This window comes from Bacillus rossius, chromosome 6 (assembly GCF_032445375.1).
Source record: "Bacillus rossius redtenbacheri isolate Brsri chromosome 6, Brsri_v3, whole genome shotgun sequence".
In the NCBI taxonomy this organism is placed as follows: Eukaryota; Metazoa; Arthropoda; class Insecta; order Phasmatodea; family Bacillidae; genus Bacillus; species Bacillus rossius.
Genome location: NC_086334.1, coordinates 34,587,428 through 34,612,948, shown reverse-complemented (window position 1 = coordinate 34,612,948; position 25,521 = coordinate 34,587,428). Strand labels below are relative to the sequence as shown.

General features: G+C 39.4%; 1 long non-coding RNA gene across 1 annotated transcript in view; it reads right to left on the bottom strand.

The window, feature by feature from the left end:
• LOC134533536 (uncharacterized) overlaps positions 1 to 25,521 on the bottom strand; it is a 235,396-nt gene that overhangs the window by 50,544 nt on the left and 159,331 nt on the right. The window contains exon 2 of the long non-coding RNA XR_010075325.1: positions 7,307 to 7,385. This is a non-coding gene — a long non-coding RNA (uncharacterized LOC134533536). The remainder of the gene's footprint in view (positions 1 to 7,306; positions 7,386 to 25,521) is intronic.

Sequence of the window (25,521 nt, the reverse complement as noted above, 5' to 3'; positions counted from 1 at the left end):
GGCGGAAAATACCACACCCTCTTTTAAATGTTTGGGGTATAGGAGAGGAATTATGGGCGATCAGTAGTCCACGTTTATTAGAAGGTAAATGGGTAGAAGCTATAAAAAATCTCCAGAACGCTCAGAATAAGGTTGCGAAACAATATAATAAGGGGCGCTTGGAAAATCCTTTTAAGGTGGGAGACTGGGTGCTCTGCAAAAGTTTTCCCATCAGTAACAAAGCTCTGCACAAAACCGCTAAATTAGAGTTTTCTTACCAGGGGCCTTACAAGGTGATTAGGCATTTAGGGGGAGTAACCGTTCTTTTGCAGCGTGTGGACAAAAGTTTTGAGACACGTAAGGCGCATATTAGTCATCTTAAGAGGTTCACACCCGATCAAAGTAAATGATTGTTTTTGCCCTTTTTAGTCATGTGAATAGAGATTTTGTTTTGAAGTATGTTGTTGTATGTTAACGAGTAAACGGGAAAGTGGCACAAAGCATTGTTTGGTCTTAATCATTGTTTTTTTTTTGTCTCTCTCATGTGTTTTTCTTCGCGTGTTTTTTCTCACTGTGTGTTTTTTTTCTTCTTGCTTTTCTTTGAGGTCGTTTGTTTGAATGGCGTGTTTGGAGTGCTTCCCCGTTTTCTCGCCTTATAGTGGCTCGAAGCTACCTAAATTTCTTTGGTTTTTGGTGTTAATTTAGTTTTTTTTTTAAGGGGGGGATATTGAGGCGTTTGCCACGCCTCCTTTTAATTTGGTAATTAATTATATCATATGTTATGATAGATTGTTTGGCAATTGGTTCATTTTCGTCCTGAAGATTGATTAAAACAGACGCAATACGGACATTCACGGCGCTGCGCTTGTGTGTGTTTCCGCGAGACAACACCGCGCGGCGCGCGAAGTCTTATGACGCCATGGTGACGCGTTAACCTGCGACGGTCTGCGGCTGGCGAGCAGGGGGACGGTGCTGGCGGCTGGTGGAGTCGACTTCGGCTCGTCAGGTGCAGGCGTGTTGCGCCACTGCTAAAATGGAAAGGCTGTTCCATTCACCTACGCATCGACCAGTGCCCAGCCCGGGTTATCGTCCACCATGCTGCGCAACTACAAGTAAGCCTCGACGCAACCGCTATTAACAACCGGGCACCGGGTTGGTTTTTTAAGGAAAAACTATGAGCAGAGAGACTTGACTGATCATAAACTCAAATTCATTATCTTGCTAGTTTCTGGAATCTTAATGTGGCGAAATAAACTCTACTTCTCCTTTTTACGCTACGTGAGAATTTACGTAAACTGCAAGCCAGACTTATCACGTTGCTGTGGTGCGGGATGTGAGACTCGCATAATTACGTCGAAACGAGAGTCCGGTTAGACCAGAATATTCGGAATTGTGCCTAAACAACCTTTATAGACAATTACGTCATCCAGGAGTGTAATCAACGGACCTGTTAGGGAAAAACTTATCCTTTCTAAATGTTTGTAAAATTACCCGTAATATAGTGTTTATAATATGTGATTACATTAGATGTCCTTTTCTTTAATGCGAGATCTAGATCTTCTGTAGATTTGTGTACTTGGTTCTGTATTTTAATGTACCAAGCCGATGCCAAGCAGGATTATTAAATAGTAAACAGGCAGTGATGTTTTCAATTATTATCCAGGTCATTCATTTTTGCCTAGGGACCGTACTTCTCACTGCATTTAGTTGGTACACCCTTCTGCGGCTCCCGACTTTAAACTCGAGCGCCTCAAGTAAGGCCTCAATGTCACAATCCAATATGGTGGATCGGACACACAGCTCCACACCCTGGACCCTGTGCCAGGAAATACATTCCTATACTACTAAAGTATGCAATCATTTCATCAATGTTTTGTTATGACGTTGTCACGTTAAACTATCGTCCGTAAACCAACTTTACAGACAACCAATTTAATTTGCCTGTCTGGATTTATTAGTTCGATATGTTTCAGCACGCTTGTTAGTAGTATTTTTAATACTGAAACTAACGTCGACTCATTTACGTCGTAATTTGTTAATGTTGATTTCCTCGCGTGATAAATTTTCCATACGAATTGTGTCCCTTCGAGTTAACCCGATCGTAAATCCCCGTGTTGGCATCGTGCACTGCGCCGACTGCTGTGCGCGCTACCGTCGTAGCCCCAACGTGCGGCATCTGGCCACGGAATGGCATTCGCGTCACGCGGATCCAATTATTCAAGCGCTTGTCGCGACAGTTATGCAAAGTCGCGGCGCGTTCAGGAAGCTGTCTGGGAGACGTGAACAGTCCGCGCGACAACCGTACATCACTCCGCTGCCCGCGCCGCAGTGGCGTGTCGCCCCATCACTCTGAATTAACCAGGCGTGGTACAGGATGCTCTCGATGCTGAACACAGGTTTAAAGGGGCTACACATCCCCGATCAGTTTGCTCACAACACAGTACAGTCCATGAAATAATGTCCCGGTTACAAAATTTAACAGCATCAAACTGCAAGCGTTGTATGTGTGCTGGTTCAAGGTCAAAATTAAAAGAGTAACTCGAAACAGTTTTAGACGAGTGTATGCACGAACACCGCTTTGTCGTTTTTCTCGCTTGCAGCGCCAAAGAATGGCCCTTTCCCCAATTAGTGCAAGGTGAACCTGTAAACTTTTTTTTGCAACAGGATGGAGCCCCTCGGGAAAGACAGAAATACAACCGCTGATCGACTTCGTAGATAAATAACTGAAATTTTAAAAACGGAATACTGATAGAACAATATCGACTAAGTAATCCTGAACAACTACCGACGCATTATTTTGTAGACGTTTTAATGATCTCGAATCGAGATTTAGTTTATCATATTGTAGCTATAATAAACAATTATTTCATGCCTTGATTCTACTGAAGACTTGGACACTAATGAAAAAATATATTTTTTCAACGCACAATTACATGAATTTGAAATTTCCTAGGCCTCTGGACAGTTTCACTTCTCACACACGTGGAAGACTCAAGCCATTTTTTTTTTAATTAAAATCAAATTAGTGACTTTAAATATAGTATGTAGAAACATTCTAAAACCGAGTTAAACATTTAAAATGGTGGGAAAATAGTTGTAGCGGTAATAAACTTTAGGCGTAAAAATCAGTTAGTTTCTTTTAGTTGATACGAAATACATTAAATATCTTAGCTCGTAGGTTTTAGTTCATCTAGATTAAGTTTTATTTTTCTCGTATTTCGGTTGACATTGCAATGCGCAACTGAAACGGTTGCTACCCTGAAGATGGAGACTTCAAAGACATCCGAAATGTTGGACGATGGTCCTTTGACCAATGCTCGGCCACAATCTACTACTACTACTACTAGGCTAATCAGGACCAAAAATCTGTCTACTGACATTGTGAATTTTGAATTATATTCTACAATAATAAGTTAGTGTACAGCTAAAGTTAACTAAAAAAATTCCTCAATGTCGACCGGGTGTGCATTAGATAAATGTGAATTTTTAATTATATTCTACAATAATAAGTTAGTGTACAGCTATAGTTAATTTAAAAAATTCCTCAATGTCAACCGGGTGTGCATTAGATAAATAAATATATTCTGAGCCGGGACCGGACGAACAGACTGTTCAAGGTCGATGACCCAGAGCACACGGGGCGGTCCTGCCTCACGTGGAAAGAAGGAACTGCCCTTCTCCGACCAGTCTCTGCGCGATCCCCCGCCGCGTTTCTCGATTATGTCGTTGACCGGAGCGCGTGATCGCATTGTCCTGTTCTTCCCTCGGAATGCTCGCGTATGGGAAGGGGGGGGGGCTCTCATATCAGACTCCTCCATCTGATTTTTCCCTTCACCTTCCCCTTTAACTTATACCCTTCGTCTCCCTCCCCCTTATCCAGACCCCGGCGGTGGTGTCGGCCCTTGACAAGGGATGATTGCATTACCCCCTTATCACGGCAAGGCGTCACCATCTTTGCCTAATGGATCACGCCGTGTCACCTCGAGGCTCGGCCATCTTGTCGTGTAACATTTTCCGTGTATTCATTTTCGTCCTAAGGCAATTCCTGCACAAGTTTCGCAATATAGTGTGACCTAGACCTCAACGTCAAACCTAGAAAGTTTATTTGGCAAATTAATTGCAGTTCTGAATTTTAAAAAAAAAAGTTTAAAAATAGTATTGTAGTTTTTGAGTTATATGCCTTTTTTAATCTTTTTAAAATTCCCACACTGCGTCAAATGTTTAGATACTGCGAATCCACATTTTTCTTCCGCAATCCAGAATAGCTGTACTATCGTTAACACGTCAAAATAAAATCGAGCGTATATTTTATATATGTATTTTGTATATTTTTTTTTCTTCAATAGTGAGGTTACTCACGATGCAGTAACAAATATTTGTAGGGACAGTATCTAATATAGTTTGCTGCAGTGAAGGGACATAAAACTTTTGAAAAATAAATACCCACAACTCAAAAACTACGACACTTTTTAATTTTTTTTTAAATCAGAACCGTCATCTTTTGGCCTATCAGCTGTTTTAGTTTTCATGTTGAATTCTGTATATATGATTTCGGTATTACGTTTTGTTTGGAAAATTGTGTCGTCAAATGGAAGCTGCGCATAATCTGTTATTCGTGAATGGCAGCCGAGCTATAAATTGTACTGTTTTGGAAGCGTGTGTAACTTAACGCTTCAGCTTTATGACTAATCGTTTTGTTAAATGTGAATGTTAATATAAAATCTGAAAATAAAATAAAAACTACAAGACGAATTTTAGCAGAGTAATTTAAATGCGTTACCTTATTACTGTCATAAGTTAAAAAGTATGTGAACGCACACACAAATCATTATTACACACGCGTAATTGCCCAAATCATTATTTTCTTTGGCAATAATTAATATCCAAATAAATTTAGTTTGATTCAGAATATGTTTTCTCCGTAGTTGCTCTGTAGCTTCACTCCAGCGCGCCTGATTACGAAACGCACCGCTCCGTGCATGTATCAGGAGAAGTGGCCGTTGGATTGGAAAGGGATCGAAACATAACTTAAAAATTAACAACTTAGAACAGTCATTCATTACATTGAATTCTCCCAAAAAAATATATCCACATAAATTAGAATTTTCGTAGGATAGAAGGAACATAACAGAGGCACACAGAAGTTAGACCCATCATTTACTTGATAAATATCTAACACTGTCTGGTAGACAACGCACAACTTAAACCGGTGGGTCTATAAGCATGAAATTGGACAGGACTTTCCTTATACAACTTGGGTGAGTACTAAGAACGTATTTTTTTGAAAATTCATCATCTAAGGGGGTTGGACAAGGGATGAAAGTTTGGGAAATCCCATCGGGCACATTTGACTGACAGACAACGCACAGTGGAACTATAAGCATGTAATTTCGCATAGGAGTTCCATATATAACTTAGGTGGAGGATTTTTGAAAATTCATCCCCTAACGGGGATTAAATAGGGGATGAATTTTTGGGAAATCCAAACGGGTGCACGGCTATAAATTTTCTACTTAGAAATACTGTAAGTTAGGAACAGACAAAGCTATATATCCACAGTTAGAACTATCGTAGCAAGGGAACTGCCGCAACCTGGAAGCACACAAACGAGGACTGCGGCACGAGACAAGCTGACACGGGCTGGTTGAAGGAGCGGGGCGAAGGGAGGAGGTGACCGGGGGTTGTCGGAGGGGGAGACAGGCGCGGAACTGACGTCGAGAGTTGCGCCGGTCGCTCCTCCGCGGACCGACCCACAATGCCGCGCGTCACTTCAAAAGGAGCGAGGCCCGACCCCGGGGGCGAGTGAGGGGTGGAGGTGGGGGGAGGGTGGTGGAAGATGCGCGGGGCGGGTCGTCGGCCCCTGGACCACACCTCTCCTTCCAACGGTTCCGCGGGGGAACAATGGCGGCTTCCGAAACACGACCTTACCCGCCTTCCCGCGGGCGGTCCCGCGGCGTGATAATTATCTCGCGGCTAGCGGTGCGAGCGACGTCTCGACGTCTGGCGTCCGACGCGCGTCCTATCCGGCTACGCATCGCCCGGCTGTCCGACACGACGTGAGTAACCAACCTGACACGTTCAACTGACTTTCACTTTCGTCTGCTCTTTCTTTTAGGTACCGTCGTCTTTAACTTGACGGAATAAAATAAACTATCTCACTAATTTTAATCAAATTTCCTGTTTCAATTAATCATGTCATAAGCAAGAATTTTATTATTTCATTTCTAAAATGGTATTTTACAAAGAAAAACATTTTAAAAGAAACAATAAGTAATTGAAATATATATATATATATTTAAGAAACAATACGATTCATGCACGCACAGATGTGACGCGGAATATCATTTCCGAATTTTTATAACACCAACTTTTCCAAAAACTATCACATACTGACCATGTAATGAAGTAATAAGTCCGAAGCAACGATTGAGTTATGAGTTTTAGTAAAATTATTTATTACAAACCTCATTTTGAAAATATAAACGTAAAATATTTTTGTAATACAGTTTTATTGCAGAACCAAAAAAAAACAGTAATTAATTATTTAATTTTTATAATAAGTAATATTTAACTATTCATTTTAATTCAGTATACAGAAAAAATTATAATTTTTTCATGTTACGTAGAAAAGGAAAGGCCAAAACAAAATGAAAGAAAGGACACATACATTTTAATAATGCAACTTGAGGAGTAAGCTAATTCATACTGGCATTCACATCCACTCAAAACATTTATATGTGTGTATCAATTTTTTCAACTGAACTATATATACCACGGCTATTTTTCTGCGAACGGAATAATTGCAAGCTTACAAAAAAAAGCAGAGCCAAGTCACATGCAACTAAGTCTAAATTATTTCCAGTGAATGAATAAAGCTTGTGGTATGGAGCAAAATAACCTACAAGTCCCTAAGCTTGTTAATTCTCTTCTGTCTTCTAGGAAATGGTAGAAGAGCGATATGGTGATTCTTACTATTCCACGCAGAATTTTATGGTTGTTTCATGCCTACACACACACTGGATTGGTGTTATAACTATTTTAAACGGAGTCGCCTATTTTGCATTATCGTTTTTTTTTTCTCCTTTCAAGTAAAATTTTAAAATACTTTATTAATTATCAAAGTATTGCAACCTCCGATTAAAAAACCCAATGTATTTGTTTTTTTGTTTTTTTAAATTGCTAATTCAAGACAAGAACGCCTACAAAACCTTTAGGAGGTGATTTTTATTATTATTATTATTGTGTGTGTTGGTGTGTCAGAGTTGCCCTGGCCTGGCACGCGAGAAGACGCGGGCGCCAGTTTGACTCCTCACCCGCCTGTACTCACCTCGAGAGGATACTTGGTGTTCACCTGCTGGTTCGGAGAGCCCCAGGCGAGGGCGGCCACCCACAGCGCTGCGCAGAACCTGCAACACAGCGCGGCGAGGGTCGTCAGTCAGGCCGTGACGCAGCATGCTTGCACACTTGCATGCTTGCACACTTGTGCACTTGCATGCTTGTACTCTTGCACACTTGCATACTTGTACATTTGCATACTTACATACTTGCACACTTGCATACTTGCACACTTGCACACTTGCATACTTGCACACAAAAATACTTGAATACTTGCACACTTGCATGCTTGCACACTTGTACACTTGCAATCTTACATACTTTCTAACGTGCACACTTGCATACTTGTACACTTGCATACTTGTACACTTGCATACTTGTACACTTGCATACTTGCATGCTTGTACACTTGCATACTTGCACACATGAATACTTGCATACTTGCACAGTTGCATGCTTGCACACTTGTACACTTGCAATCTTACATACGTGCACACTTGCACACTTGCATACTTGTACACTTGCATGCTTGTACACTTGCATACTTGCATGCTTGTACACTTGCATACTTGCACACATGAATACTTGCATACTTGCACACTTGCATGCTTGCACACTTGCATGCTTGCACACTTGTACACTTGCCATCTTACATACTTTCTAACGTGCACACTTGCATACTTGTACACTTGCATACTTGTACACTTGCATACTTGTACACTTGCATACTTGCATGCTTGTACACTTGCATACTTGCACACATGAATACTTGCATACTTGCACAGTTGCATGCTTGCACACTTGTACACTTGCAATCTTACATACGTGCACACTTGCACACTTGCATACTTGTACACTTGCATGCTTGTACACTTGCACACTTGCATACTTGCACACTTGAATACTTGCATACTTGCACACTTGCATGTTTGTACACTTGTACACTTGCATACTTCCACGCCTGTACATTTGCATACTTGCACACTTGCATACTTGTACTTGCATAATTCACACTTGGACACTTGTACACTTGCACATTTGCATACTTGCACACTTGCATGCTTATACGCTTGTACACTTGTACACTTGCATACTTCCACGCCTGTACATTTGCAAACTTGCACAATTGCATACTTGTACTTGCATAATTCACATTTGCACACTTGCATACTTGCACACTTGTATACTTGCATTTTTGCACACTTGCATGCTTGTATACTTGTACACTTGCATACTTCCACGCCTGTACACTTGCATACTTGTACACTTGCATACTTGTACTTCCATAATTCACTCTTGCACACTTGCATACTTATATACATGCATATATCCTATGTGTGTTTTGATCTGCGAACTCAGACAATGTTTCCTGTACCTAATCTATACTAATAATAAAACTGTTCGAGGCAAAAAGTCTGTACATTGGATTAAATTATGAAAAAAAAACTACTGGATATGGCTATTTACTTAATTGAGAACTCAAAAAAAAATTCATTTTTTGTCTGTTTGATCTAGCATCAACTGAAAACTAATAGACTGATTTTAATAAGCTTTTTTTATTAGAACGGTCTTTGTCTAGCTTTAAAAAATATATGCTATATATAATTACAGAATTTCACCCTTAAGGGGATGAAAAGGGGGTAAATATTTTTTTTAGATAATTAAATATATCTCTAAAACTATTTTATAAGCTAAAGAAAATTTACAGTACCAATAATTAACATACAAACACACCTAAACAAAAATTTTACATTTGGCAATAATCTACTCCTTAGGGGTAAAAAGGAGTTAATATGTTTTAAATATGAATAGTAGTATCTCCGAATTCAACTAAGCGTAGAAAATTATATTGGGTACTAATAATTAACATACGATTACAAATAAACACAATATTTATATAGGTATTGCGGAATTCAAACCTTAAGGGGTGAAAAAGGTATAAGTAACTTTAAAGAAAAATATTATATATTGGAATTTAATTAAGGGTAATAAATGATATTGGGTACCAATAATAAACATACGAAACTACCAGCCACAATATTTATATTTTTCGAAAATTAACCCCTATAGTGTGAAAACGTTGCACATATGTTTTTAAGATTAATTTTTTTATATCTGAAATTAATTAAAGGTAGTAAATTATTTTGGATATCAATAATAACAACACGAAAACTACTAACCACCATTTTTATATTTTGCTAATTTTAACCCCTAATAGATGAAAAGGGAGTAAATAGAATTATATCTCCGAATTTAATTAAGCATAATAAAAAATGTAACACAGATATTAAAAAGCATGTATTTACCAGTTGTGGAAAAAAAAAATTAGATTCTAGGGAGCGACAATGACGCAATTAGTTAAAGAAAGGAACAACGAATATTACGTTTCTGACATTTAACAAATTGCAATACAACAAAACAAAATCCAATGCGCACATAGTGAAGCATCCGTAGAAAATCAACCTTAAACCAAACTAAGGAATGAAAATCAAACCACCCAACGTTGGTATTAGGCGCTATGAATAATGTTGAGTTTATGGTTTTTATTTATCGCAATAATTTATTTTAAGATACTTTTAATAACATTTTACTGTAGCACATAATACATAAAAATATTAGTTTTTCTGAAAATTTAGCGTGTCTGTTAAAACTTTGTCGAGACAGTTTAACATTTCATTCGTCGGACCTCGTAAACAAAAACAAAAAATTACCCTTACATTAGTGTCATCAATACACACGAAGTGACAATGAGGTGTGCTTTAAAAATGGAATCAACGATCAGACGTATAAATGCATTTTTTTTCCGTAAGACTTAAGCCGGACGTAATTTCCGAATATTTTTACATTCATAAAGCAAAACTTTACTGTAAATGATTAAATTCCTGTTCTCAAGGCCAGCAGTGTAATAAATTTGAAATCCTGTGTTTCGGGCGAGTGATGCAACACGTATTTTCCCCCGAGGTGAGGCTTGGAATGACAGGTCTCGGTTTCTGATGTGCGCCGAGTGACAGGCAATTCGAGAGCCGGCGTTTAATTCCGCATGTTTCGTATTGTTACCGCACGGGTTTGGTAAGCCACGCCTACGATCGTGTTACGGATAATATCGGTCTTGCTTCGAAGCAGAGGCTCGGATTTTCGCATGCATTTGCATGATTATAGACGCGCCGTTGTTTTGTTGCGACACATGCCACGAGTCGAAAAGGAATTTTCTGCATCCTTGGAAGTAACCTGAATACGTAAGTCTTGTCACACACAAACTGTTTTACGAAATAAGGAGGAAAAAAATGCTAAGGTACCAGACAGTATAGTTAGAGTAGAATAGACTCATAAAATATTTGGGAAATTAATTTTATCATGAGGGTTTCTGGTATGTATCTAGCTGCACGTTTAGGAAGTTTTTTAATATTACTTCCCCATTTTTTAATGATTTGCACAAGTTAAATTTTTACAAATTTACGAAAGATAATTTTGAGTGAGCGCTATTAGTCTACTTAAAGTCTACTTTTGGTCATTTTTTTGTTGTCTGCACTAAATAATGAAGCCCAATTACACCCGAATTAGCTTTGGGGATAACGAATACTTAAAAATTTAAATTGAAAATAACGACTGAAATCACTCTGTCAGTAGTTCCAACAAACAAACCGTATAGAGTTGATTGAACATTATTATTAATTTATAATCTTTCAATGTTATTAAAAAGTAAAATAAAATCCTTACGGTTACGGAATTCGAACCACGTCCCTTGCGGTTACCAGTCACGCGCTCTACCACAGTGCTAGTAAGCCTCTAAAGAACTTCCAAGGAGAATATGTATTATAATCAGTGGAATGCGAGCTTTCTAAGGTATTGTAAAACGCGCAAAACAATTTTTAATGTGGCGTTTTTATTTTACCAAATATATTCCAGGGTATTTTCACTATCATAAAGTTTCATTTGGCACACCAATACATATTTCATGCACCCTAAAGTTTACGAAAGTGACTATATATGGGTTTTTGTTGCTGCACGTGGATCCGCTGACTTTTTGTCACATTCCCGTTCCATTTGCACGAAATTACTCCTACAAAATGACGCATACGAGAACTAAGATGTTTAAACATCAAATAAATATGACCCAATATATGAAGTCACTATAACATAGAAGTTTATGGAGTTGAGTTTGTCGTCAAATGACCTCACAAAAATTTTTAGTGTCTAGTGATCGCGATAATCACTCCAGCGTGTGCAGGGAACGCCCGCGCTGAGAACAATAGCCGCCTTCGGAAAGCGATTTCACCTTTCATTTCCTGAGATCGACTTTGATTGGCCGCCAAGATAAATGTCACGCTGGCATTCAGCCGCGAACACAATTTGAACTTTGCAAGATTTCCTAAGCTTCATAATCAAAGACATCGGGCGGCACACTAGAGATTGAAAAAGGTTTTAGCGGGATTAAAAACAACAAAGATTTAAATCACAGGTTACCAAAGAAGTTAAATTTTCTAACAAATACTAATAATGTGTACTAATGCAACACATTACTAGCCTATTATTTTAATGTGTTGCCTATTACAGCAAAAACACGGAGCTTCACGATATATGTGAATTTACAAGAGTTTTGAAACACAAGTAAATTATTCTGAAACCCGTCCTTTTATTATGAAATACTTTTAATAGTATGCATTATCTAGAAACATTATTAAACCTGATTGAAGGTGTAGATGTGTAACAAATAATTTAAATTTTTTTCAGTTTTTCATTGTTTTTTGTTTCTCAAATCGTCATGAAGTCAACATTATATTATGAATGTTGGACTGATTAACATGTTAGTATGCTATTTTCAGAGCAGTTCGCAAACTGAAATAAAAATAAGCTAGCAGTTGAAACAGCCGCATACATTAATACCTTAGCTTAGAACGCAAACCCAAAACCTCACACAACGAAGATTGCTCACTCAATAAAATACCACTCAAAGGTTAGCTTTACATGATCGACAGTCGCCAGGTTTCGTTCCACTATAATAACTGCTTTCTCTGCCTCAACAAATAGTGTATTGGTACAATTAAAACTGACTATTGATGTGTAAACATGTTAACTCTCAGTATACGGAATTTGGTAGGAATAATTTCGTGAAAATGGAACGGAAATCGATGAACGGAAATTTGACAAAAAGATAGCTGACCCACGTGCAGTAACACAAACCCATATATAGTCACTTTCGTAAAGGTTAGGGTGCATACAATATATATTGGTGTGCCAAATTGAACTTCATAATTGATACTACCCTGTTATATATTGGTAAACTAAAACTGTCATGGAAAAAAGTAATTTCACGTTTTACAATACCTTATAAAACTGGCATTACAATAATTTGCCCCTTCTAAATTACAAACAGGCTTTCTAGCACAGCGATGGAGTGCGCGCTTGGTAACCTCGAGTGGCGTGATTCAAATCTTGTCACTAGAATTTTTTTATTACATTATAATATAATAATGCAATAATGTTGAATCAGCTCAATAAGGTCGTCTGTTTGTAGGAAGTATTTACAGGCTGATTTCAGAAAATTGTTAACAGTGTATATGCAAATATGACAATGTGCCTAAACCTACCCACAGAATGTATCGTTGTAATAAAATGATGGAAGTAGTTTGGTGTGTTAAATATAGTGTATGCAGTCTTGATTGCAAAAACACAAAATAAACACATACAAATCCAAGAAATTAAAAACTCATTTAGTATTATGAATATAGTAATCAATGGAATAAATGTGAATAATAATAACTAAAATAATTTCATTGGAAACAAAACATTTACTCTGAAAGTTGAAAGAGGACACACACATATAGTTTCTTACAATATTAAAAATATTAAATTTAAAATCAATGAATATATATATATCAATTTATGCAAGTAACTGAAGTTTCACTTCATGTAAGATAAAGTTCATATTTAAGTGAGCTACCCTGGATTGCTTAGTATTACTTCATGATTTAAGTGTGAATTTTCTGGGTTATGTGTATCAACACTCGAAAACACTTTCACCACACTAAAGTGTTGCAAAATACTCAGGGTTCGGTAGAGTTGTGAGATCTTCGTCGGCAGGACTCCCGGGCGGACAGAACAGCCTCCAGGAACGTCAGCGCTATAGCGATGTAGGAGGAACTAAAACTACAACTGCAGACGTCAGGAACTCAGCCACAGCAGTTCCTCCAGGTTGCTGAAAACTGCTAGGGATTTGGGACAGTCTCGCCGGAGACGATCCCTCGGATCAGGGTGTAGGGCGACATCGGTGACTCGGCCGAACCTTCCAGACTAGAGTCTCGTCAACGCCCGACGCGGAAGTTCGCATCGTGGCTTCGGCGTTACACCCCTACGTCTGTCCCTATAAATGGCAGACGTTCTGAGATTTAAACTCGTATAGAAACGAACAAATTGATCCGAGGTCTTCTTGACTCCCTGTGGGGTCCCGTGGGAATCAGGACCGCCCCACACACCGAAGACCTCTTGCCCGATGTCCTGCTAAGAAGCGACTCTTTCCTACGCTTCCTTAAACTGCATTATTACTAGAAACTTCCCATTCAAACTGAGCAAGACACCAAAGAGAAACAGAACTATGAGAAATATCTGATGAAATAATTATTTCTACCTGGCGAACAGTTTTCAGGTGTAAATTCACGAAGAATGTGTTCCTAGTGCAGACTCAGCACAAAAAGGAATGATTTGATTACAAAAAAAATATAATGAACAAACTAGGAGAAATTAAACTGCGAATATTGACTAATCAAGACTTCTAATAATGACTAGCTCGCTATAACACTAAAGTAACTATAATATGCAACCTTACAATAAATAAATTAATATTTAAAATAAATATCTGAAAAATATCAGTGACAAACAACATGTTAACATTCTGAATATGTTACAATGTGTTATCTATTACTGTCAACTAACTTAAACGTTAAAAAAAAAAGGTTGCATAAAAATAGAGTGAAACTTTGCAAACACGAACAAATGACTGTTGGAAAAGTATTTGTTTGTTAAAACAGTATTTCGTGTTACCGTAGAAATAATTCGGACATCGTGTTGCGGGCTAGTCGAATGCCGTCTTGAAATTGAAAGTGCCTGTGGTTATGCCACATCGGTAAAATACACATCCTTGCCATTCGAGAAAACAGCATATCAGCTCAGCGGTAGGCCTCCACTTTCAATTGAGCTTTTTTGAGGAGCATCAAAAACACCTCCGTTTTGAGTGTAAGAACATCTTTAACTGTCATGCCATTTCATGGTCCTCAGACGAGGGCCGGATCAACGAACGAGGTTTTACTATCCGTGTTCAGTCTAAGATCGCCACGAGGAATGAAGCGACACGCACGTCGTCCCACGCATTCTTCGCAGGTTCAGGGTCGACTCGCAATTGATGAGGGGTGGTTCGACCGATCTAGATCGAATGCTCGAACGAGTGTCTGGGGCGGCACAATGGCCTCGGTGGAAAAGGAGGGGGGAGGGGGGGGAGGGGGGTCGTGCAGTTGCGCTGCACGGACCCGGAAAGGGGCTGGTGGAGTTGGAGTTGGGGAAGGAGGGAGGGAGGGGGTGAGGCGATATCATTCCACACAGTCATGCGGCGAGCATTGTTTCTGAGCGGGGACAGTGGTCACGGAACCGAGACAGACCCCCCTATCCCCTCCCCCCTCCCGCCAAGCCTTAAGCACGCGCCACCCACAACGCCCGACGAAGATTACATCGGGGCCCACCCTGGCACCGGCCCACAAAGGTGAGGTTCCACCCTCGATGCTCCCCTGCTGCCCTATTACTTCTTTTGTCCCCCGCTAAACTAAAAGGGTGGTGATGGATTCATTTGAATATCAAGGGGCGCGCATCGGTCGCGGTTGTGCTCTCGGGCCTCAGAAGACGGGGACTCCAAGAAGACACTGGGCTCCGAATTCGTATTCCTATCGAGTCACTTCTCCGGGACTGAGAAACAGCGATTCGGCTCCTGCAAGGACGTGTCCCATTAGTAGAGACCTGAAAAATTCGCGGATTCATTTCGTGTCATGCTACAATTCAAATAATTATACTTTAGTGCTGCTTCTGCCATTGGTTCACTGTTAATCTGGAGTAATGAGGGCCAATTATATACACTCACTCGTGGAAGTGTCGAATAACAGGTTGCCCAGTCGAGACGATTAACTCGTCAACAGCCAATGAACAGTTGGCATTTGCCCAAGTGTGTAGAGTGTAGTGGAGTCTATCCTGGAGGTCATTGAACCCGCGAATTTTTCCGGTCTCTACCCATTAGACGTCACGCGCTTTCGTGACGTGGCACGGAGAATAAATAAGCTATTTTTTTTTGTTTGAACCAGCCAACTGCGTTAACAGCAGGAAGTGGTATGATCAATTAAGCTTACTGTTGCCTGTGGCAGTGCTCGCAAAGAATTTATTTTGCGACTTATAGGGCAATTATAAGTGTATACATAAAACTAGAACAAAACACCCTATGTACAATCATTTACGTGTTTACGAAAACTTCTGTCGGCAGCAAATAAATTCGATAAGCACTGCTCTAGAAAAAAATTAAATGTAATGAACAAATATAAAGATGGGTGAGACCCGAGAAATATATTTCTGAAATTGGCCCTAGTTTAACGATTCGAATAAAGTCGTAGTATTGGAATCAAACCTCTAAAGCGGGAACTACACCATGGATTCGAAAAAAAAAAGGTCATGGTGTATTGTTGGAATCACAAATTCTGCAGCAGGGTTTATGGCATGGATTCGAAAGAAGGTCGAGGTGTAGATTTGGAATCACAGCCTCTACAGCGGGTATTGCAGCGTGGATTCGGAAGAAGGTCGTGGTGTAGATTTGGAATCACAACCTCCGACAGCATTACAACACGTCTTCGGCACTTCCTGAAACAGCGAAAGCCAAGACGAGCGAGTTGAAACATGGCCACGTGCCTCGTGTTCCGGGGCGACCTGTTTCGCGACCCGACGGCTGTCCTGTCTCCCGGGGAAGAAGAGCGGTGGTGGAGAAGAAGGCTTCTCGGAAGCGCCTCCGGGGCGAGAATGTTAATTTCACGACAATCTTGCGGCGAGGATCGCCCTGCAAGCCCGGTGGTGAGGCGGGGTGGCGGGGTGGCGAGCGTGGCGGCTCCATTCCGCGCGCCGAAGAGGCGGTGTGCGCGCGCTAAATATAGCCGTGATAGCGCGTGGACCAGGCGACGTCGTCGTCCTCCCGTCTCTCCCGCGGCCTCTCGGCCGTCAACCGCCCTCCGAGACGTAGCCCCGGGTTCGATTACCCTCTCAAAAAAAAATTTTTTGAACGAGTCCCTCAGTACTCGCCAGTGATCTGTAAAAACAGCTAACCTCGGTAACCAGCACATTCATGTTTTTTTCGTGTTGTTCGTGTTGCAAATGGACTTATAATACAAAAATTTGACACTACTTTTAACGTATAATTCTTTAAAAAAAAAAATTATGCCGGGCGTGATAAAAGCTATACTGATAAATAAAATATTCGCTTTTCAGTTACCAAAATTTCTGGATGAGAATCGCACACATACTTTCTGCGTCCGCGGCTAGAATTCGCTGTCTGAATCGTAAAAGTTTTTCGCCACCATCACGCGCAGATAGCGGCAATAAAAAGACGGAAATTTAAAATATTAGAAACGGCTCCAATAAAAGCGAAAAAGACTTTTAAAAATCCTTAACACCGGCCTTGGACCTAATTTTTGACTAGGAATTTAATGGACATCCTGCCCATCTTGTTAAAATTAACGAAACCGTTAATACCGTTGACTATTGCTGGATGCATAAATTTGGCACACCAGAAAATGTATATGTTTTTACTCCAAATAAAAATTTAAAAAAAAAGCATTGTTTTCCGCTGGTCTTAAGATACATTAATAAAAGCAATATAATTTCCTATTTGCCTTAAATACACGTCACATGTTATACTTCTATCTTTGCTTACGTAAATTAATACTTGCAATTACTTTTGACTATGACTATTTTAGTTTACCAAATATATATTCCAGAGTAGTTTTATTATCATAAAGTTTCATTTACACACAAATACGTTTGGTATATTCCCTAATGTTTACGAAAGTGACTATATCCAAACTAGTAACCAATTCCTACTTCAACAAAACATAATTTTAATACTGCATACTGGTAACAGATATTATATATTTACTGCATAAACGTGTTTAAGATTCTACTTTATTTGTATTTCAATTTTAACTCTGTAGCTGAATGTAATCTTTCTACATTTAGAATTAGGCAGAAAATGAGTAGTAAACAAGTGTCGCCTACAAGATTGTAAACTACAGTTGGCATTGAACCAGGTATTTTTTTTATCTTTCAAGTGAATAACTTGCAAACTTGTAAAAATACAACTGTCATTAGAAATTTCCAGGAATGCTTTAGTGGAAAGTTAGTAATTGAATATTATTTACAAGGGCGACGTATTGATAGCATCACGAGCCTATCCGAACCAAGCCGAGCCGAGCCGAGCCGAGCCGAGCCGAGGCGAACAATGCGCGTCCTGCTTAGTCGCCAAACAGCTCGTAGTGCTCTGGGTACTTATACACCATTCATAAACCGCTCAAAATCTGTTAAAAATAGTTTAATTTCGAAAATCAATTAAGAGATATTACACTTTCTTACGGTAATTAAGTTTCAAGTAGTTTTTTTTTTTTAAGAGCGAAAACTTCTTAAAACGATTGCAACCCGCACTGCAAGAAGGAGAGGTACGTCCAGGGAGCCTCTAATCTTTAATATTCCGCCATAAACTCGAAGGGTCACCGAGTTAAAAATGTGTCGCTGAACTGCACGCCAGCTCGGTGATCGGCGCGTGGAGGCGAAGATGCGTGTGATGCGCGAGCCAATGTCGCCCTTAGTGCCCAGTGAGGCGGGGTCCCTACCTTCCTGCTAAGCCCCGCGGAGGCTGCGTGCCCAGACGCACCACCGAAGAAGGTTTCCCCTCATTGTCCGCACCTCGAGAGAGAGAGAGAGAGAGAGAGAGAGAGAGAGAGAGACCCCTGGAGAGGGGACGTAGCAAATCCTCTCGGGCCGGCCCGTCAAAGGGAGCTGAACGCCGCGGGGTCCCGCGAGCGACGTCAAAGCAGCCGGGATCTCTTCGGGGCAGCTCGGTCCGCGATGCGAGGAGCGCGTTGTCGGCGGCAGGCGATAAGCCGTTGATCCGCCGCTGAATCATCGCCGGGCGTGGGTCAAACTTTTCAACAATTCCTGAGCTGTCAGCGTGAAAAACCCTTCACCCCCCCCCCCTCTCCAACCACTTCCGAGGGAAAATTTGCGGCCGGGTCCAAATCCTTCGTGTGTGTGCAGAAGGGATAACCACTGGAGAAGTGAATCGTCCAGTGTTGGCCTCGTCTATAATAACTCTTGCGTTGAAAGCATCAAATCATCTTTAACACGTCGTGCGTTTATAAGCTTACAATTTTTTTTTCCCCTTCTTCTTCTCCAAACAAGAATGGGCGAACCGGTGTACATAATCCCTACTTTGGTGGTGCGTGGAAAAATAAATCGCCTCAAATCCCTTTATAGTGTCTGCAGATATTGCTGCGTTTCACAGCTATCCGCCGTAATCATGTACACACGCATAAACCATCAGAGTTTTGCTTTTGTAAACCGTTCCGGGATAGTCACCACTTCAGTAAATCACTGCTACGAAGGTAATTTCTACCCATACTGCCTTCTGACCAGAAAATACGTGTGCCCTCTTCTTCCCAGGCATGAATCGAAATCCTTACCACACAAGTGTTTTTACGTTGGAATTCAAATGAGATTCATTTTCGCTATCGAGACCTCTGGGACAGACAGTTGACAATATGACCAGCTTTTCAGAAAATCCATTTCATTAGTCGTCTTTCCCTCTTATATCAATATTATTTACTTGTAATGGTATATTAGTATGTAATATATTTTGTTACATTAATTTTAAATTAGTATTAACATTTATTTTAATGCATATTTATTAAATTATAACAAATTGTGTATAATGCTGAAAATGGTCTAGTAAGCCGTACAATGAACTACAAAAGTAAAGATAGTGGTTTTAAACTCTTCAATACGTTTATTTTTAATATATATTAAAAATATCAGCTCATAATAATTACACTTCTGCTATAGGTCCCTGCGGCTCATGTGCGCTGGTTAGGTATAAGAAATGAGCCCGAGAATCCATGAATTCTTTTGTCATCAGGCTAAAATTCAAAGCTTTGCATTTGATATTACCAAACGTTTGCTTTTCCATTAGCTTACATCTAAGTGTTAAACCTTTTTTTTTCTTTAATTGGCACTACCTGATTCGCTTACGTCACTCCTATCTGGGTATAGTTGGTTTACGGTCGTAGCGGAATGTATCCAAGTAAGTGCCGTTCAATCATAAGCCAAATACAAGAGTAAGAAGAATTGCATTCTAGCTTACGACCAAATGAATCCGCGAATTCCCCATACCTCTAGTTATAAGTATGTCCCTCTAGCCACCAGTTTCTTATGAACATTTAACATTCGCTTGGAACCTCTACAGACTAGGGTTGAGTGTGTAAATTAATTAGTCAGCCATGCATGTTTTACACATTCAAATAAATTTTAAAATATTATTTGAACCATTTTAATAGAAACCTACAAAACTTTCCATGATATTTAAAAAATCAGTAGAATGCACAAAAAAACACATTTTAATGATGTTCTCATTGGATCATGTGTATTTTAAGACGTTCTGAAGCGCAAGAAACCTACCACAGCATTACAAGATTTATATTACCCAATGATATGTAATTTGAAGAGTATCAGCAGCCAAAAAATAAAGACATCGACTTTTTTCCTATTACGCACCTTATTCTCAATAGGCTATTACTAAAAAAACCGCACTTATAAATTTTCAGAAGAAGAATTAGATTTCAATTATAAGGAAGTAAAATAAAATTGTACTAAACACCGTTTTTTTTATTTAATTCATTTTTCAGCTGGCCAGAAAAAAACCGATATGTAGTACATCAGATTTCACTTATAATTTGACGCCATCTTCTCACTCACCTTTGCATTACCAACATGGCAACAGCACCGTCTGTCTTATCAAATGTGTACATCGATTACACCTTTAAATGGTATGATGAAATTGCGTTTTTGTGAGATGAATGTTTTGTAGGAGAAACTATAAGTTGTACAAACTAAAAACTAAATAAAAACCCTCAAATTTGAATTTAAATTATTATGTTTTCATTTTTTATGATAGAGGAACTTGGAACGAATTCCAAATGTATTCCCGCATTTTGCCACACAATTATTCCAAACTTATTTATTGTAACTTTGCGTAAAAAAAATATTCAAGAAAACCAAAATAAAAAAAATTATGCACACTTAAAATAAATTATATTTTTAAGAAAATAAAATAATATTTAAAAACTTAGAAAATTGTTTTATTGATTATGATACAAAGTAGTAAATTGTATACATGAATGTATCAATAACATTTTAAATCAAAAACAGCACTATTCATATTTTAATAGAGAACTGGTGTAATTTTCATAAGAAAATGTGCAATATCCAATAAGTAAACGAGCCAAAACCACATTTTAATAAATTAAGAATTGCAACTGCTAATGGAGAGCGCGTGCTTATAACATATTTATTATGTGGACTAATCAACTTCTGTGATACGTTTGTTACAGTTTATGTCTTAACATACACGCAAAGCACAGTTTGGCTAGCGTAAACATTAAAAAACAGTTCATTATTGTTTAGGCATTGTGAATAGACGTAATATCTCCTACATGAACAGCTACCTCGTTTACTGGGATGACCGAAGTATTGCCTACCTGGGTAGGCGCTACTCATAAATCTAAGCTAGAGTGTAATAAAATGTTTGCATCCAGTATCCTGTTTTTTGACCTGTGAGTTTATGTCATCATTGCCGTACTAACATTCCTGCAGTTCCTACAATGACCTGATTAATGATACCTTCGCAAGTTTTGGGTGTTTATGTTTGTCGCACTGACTGACATTTTAAACTTTAAATCATAAGTTTACTGTTATTTTTCAAGTAGCAACGATGAGCATGTATCGTATGAAGAGATGTGGCGAATAAATCTGTTATTTTTTATATTTATTTTGAACATGAAAGAGTTATGAAGGAACATCATTTTACGAACTACAATATCCAATCCTGGGTAGGCAATGGATGTGTATTACTTTCAGGTAATATTGGTTGAAAATCTCGGCATAGAAATAGTGCTGTCTATATGGACGCCACGGTTTAGCTTGTGCATCAGATCTGTACACAAAGCGCATTCCTAAATTACCTACGTCTACGTTTGTAATAGATTTTGGACAACTTGCGCACTGGCTAGATGCCTGTAAAATAAAGTTAGGCCGAACTTTGTACGAAATATCACTAGCCCGAAACTTTGTCACGTGAACTATCCATAAGCTAGAAATTTTAAGATTCAATTTTTTTCTAATACTAAAATGTTAAAAACCTTAAAACAGCTATGTTTAGTGTTTCTTGTATAGCAATGCTGTTGCTTTAGCAGTGCGGACTGTGTATTTTAATTGCCCGCGATACAGACACCTGCTGCGTTCCAAAAGCAATGAGAGTGATTCTAGTACAGTCCGCTAAGCACTGTGACGTGTCCTATTGAGTTTCCGTGGAGGGAAAAGGGTCCTCAGGTAGAGATTCCGGCCACACGTCTGTAGCTTTGTGACCTTCAGTCGAGTGAGTTTCAATTACGCCTATGTGTGTTCTGTTTTTAGGTCGTTCTCGAGGCAAGATGCAGCCCTTTTTTTTAATGCAAAAGTAGTGGTTCACAAAGAGTTCGTACCTCAAGGCACCACGATCAACCAGGCTGTTGATCTAAAAAAAAAAATTGTTGTACGATTGAGGAAGAGAATTTTACGGGTGAGGCCGGATATCGCCTCTTCATGGATCCTTCATCGCGACAACGCGCCCTGCTACATTGCACTGTCCATAAGCAATTTTTTGTCTCAGAAATACTTAACAAAACTTCCCCAACAACCCTTCAGTCCAGATCTGGCTCCCTAATATTTTTTTCGAAGTGAAACGTCTTTGCTGAGGAGGCTACAGTTTTCGAGCGTTACGAAAATTCCAATCGTATGAGGAGAATAGATAGATATACGTAATGGGGGAACCAGTACAGGAGGAGACGGCACGGGAGAGGTATAAATGACGCCGAATACCTGCATACTTGCACACTTGCAAACTTATACACTTACAAACTTGCACTCTTGAATGTTTGCACACTTGCATTCTTGAACACTTGTATGCTTGGATACTTGCACACTTGCATACTTGCCTACTTGTACACTCGAATACTTTCACACTTGCCCACTTGCACACTAACATAATTCAGCGCTCTCATACTTGCATACATTTTTTTTAATCTGCGACCTCAGCCAAAGAAAATTATGTTTCCTATACTTAATAATATAAACAATAAGTTTCACTTCTATCGCACACATTTTATTTTTTCCCAAGCTGAAATTGCATCTCAAGGGTACCCATTTTGGGACAATCAAAAACATTCGACAAGCTGTGACGAGCGCTCTCCGCAGACTTACAGAAAATGACTTCGCCCATTGCTATGAAGGGTGTAAAAAATTTATGTATGGCTGTATAGCTTCTAAAGAATCATACTGTGAAGGAGATAACTTTTAATTGAATAAAATAAATAAATAAATAATAATAATCCTTTTTTAAAAAAATCACTCTCATTAACTCTGGACAGACAGGCCAGTTGAAAAAATGCCTCTCTTGTCAAAATTGACTAAAAAGTTAGTAGTTTCACTTTATCTGTATAAAATTTGTTTCACGTCATCCGCCAAAGATGGCCGCGCTTTGGTTGTCACACATTTCCGTTCCTTAACTTCCGTCGCATTCACCTTATTACTCCTACCAAATGCCGTACATATATCTAGAGCTAAGATATCACACATTGAAAAAAAAAGTTGTTTAGTCTACGTCGATTACTTAAATAAAACGTAATTTTTTTCCCATAATTTATTATATATATATATATATATTTTTTTTCGGGTGAGTGTGTTTTTGCCCATCTTAGTGACGGTACGCAAAATGGCTGGGTTAGTTGCACGAGCCAGCCCGAGCCAGCCCGAGCCAGCCCGAGCCACGCGTGCGTGCGCGCGCACGCGCGGAGACAATGTAGGCACGCGGCGGTGACGTCACCGCGCCGGCCGGCGTGACTACCGGGGGCACGCCTCCTCGTGTCTGATGCGCGCCCATGCGAGCGGGCGGCCTACCCAACCCTCCCCCCTTCTCATGCTTCCTTTTCAAAACCTCCTCGAACCGCCATCTGGGACTCTATTTTATTTATTCCATTTCCTAACCTAACTAAAACTGAGGACGGCATTCCAAGACATTTGGGTAAGGTAGCGAATAAGCACTTCCTTGATGGGACACAACCGTAAACCCAACTCGCGGGCCGAATTCTAAACTTGACCAAACCGTATCCCAGTAAGAGATCAGACCGACCACATGTATATATATATATATATATATTTTAATAAACTGTGCCCTGTACGAGGCTATAAACTGGTTCCAACGCGTTCTAGCGGACATTTTTCAACCATTGTTGCAATTGTTATGGCAAAAATCCTAGAGATAGCAGCACATTCGTAATAATAATTGTATTGTTCTAATTTTTTTAAATACTTTTTGAGTTGCAATATTTTTTCTTGTTATGACCATAAAAGTGTACCAAATGTATTCCAGGATAGTTTCTTTATTATAAAGTTTAATTTTGGCATATCAACACGTTTGGTAAGTGCCCCGATATTCAAAAAATAAAACATAAACGAGTTAATGGAGTCAGATGCGGGTCCACCATCTGATCGAAATTAACGAAAAAGTGAGCTCTACGCATGCGTGGAATTTGGTCAACAGATCGGCAACGTAGAGAACGCCGAAATCCGTTCCCTAAAAAAAAGAGATCTAGCTGTGTCCTATAGTGTACTTGGAATACGGTTAGGGTACAGGTGTAACATATTCAAGACCTAATTCTTATTATTGTGTCTTGGAATAACGACTTAAAAGGGTATTTGTTTGGGAGGGGTCTGGTTTAGGGCAGACTCTAGGTGCGTCCCAGGCCCAAGCCTTTACTCCTAATCATGCTGGGTTTAAGCCATGCAGAAAGGATAGCATGCATCATGTGCTTTGTTTGAGGATTGGTCATCCATGGCAGCAATTGATGCTATGACTAACTCTCATATCTTAGATATAGATTATAACTAGTTAAGTTGGGCCTAGGTAAAACCTGCATATATTTAGGGAAAGCCCTGAGCTAATTTTTTCGGGGTTAAATTATTGCAGGTATTAAGCAGGCAGTTCAATGCAGGACAACAAGTATGGTCCAGGAAGAAGAGTTAGTAAGAGGCAAAACATTATAACGTGACTGTTCTCCGTTACACGTCTTTATGAAAAATTAGGCCCCCTTCAGATGAGGTGGTTTGGTTGATTCAACTAAGTTACCTGATTGACTCTCAACTACACTTTTAAAAATCTAGGGATTTCGTAAATTTACCGTTATATTTGTAAATTTACAGTTACTAAGTTCACTTACTTTAAGCATGAATCTTGGCGTATTATCAAAACATTCAGAAAATTGTTAGCACTCCTGCAGAAAACACTCAAATTTCTTCCACGTGTGTTTTTACTCGCAAAACAAAACTCGGAAGACGAAATACGGTGTAATTTCTTCGAGGATCTAGTTACCAGAAATTACAAAGCACTCTCCGTTTATTTCAGGTGAATTCGTCGTTGAAAATTCCTTTAATTTACTGTAATTTTTAACAGTGTAGTGTACTGCCGAGTGAAAACTCTTTTTGAGCTAGTTTCTCACTAAAAATTTGTGGAATCAACTTCTCTTCCTAGCGGGAGGTCAGTACGACGTTGGATTCTAATTTTTATTATAATTTTAAAGAAATGTTCTAGCTGATTGCACTCTTCTTTGGCAGGCTTCATGATGTTAAAATTGGCATAGCATTTTCTTGCCATTCCCCTCCCAGCTTTACTCATTTTGATTTTAACGCTGTATTCCTCACACGCCTCACATCCCATGTCGTGGGACTACAACGAATTTCTTCTATAAACGGCTCCCCGTTGAAAACGACAGGTCGAAACGTTATCGGCGGACTCGACTGGGTGACTGGTGTGAAGGACGAATGCCGTGTCGA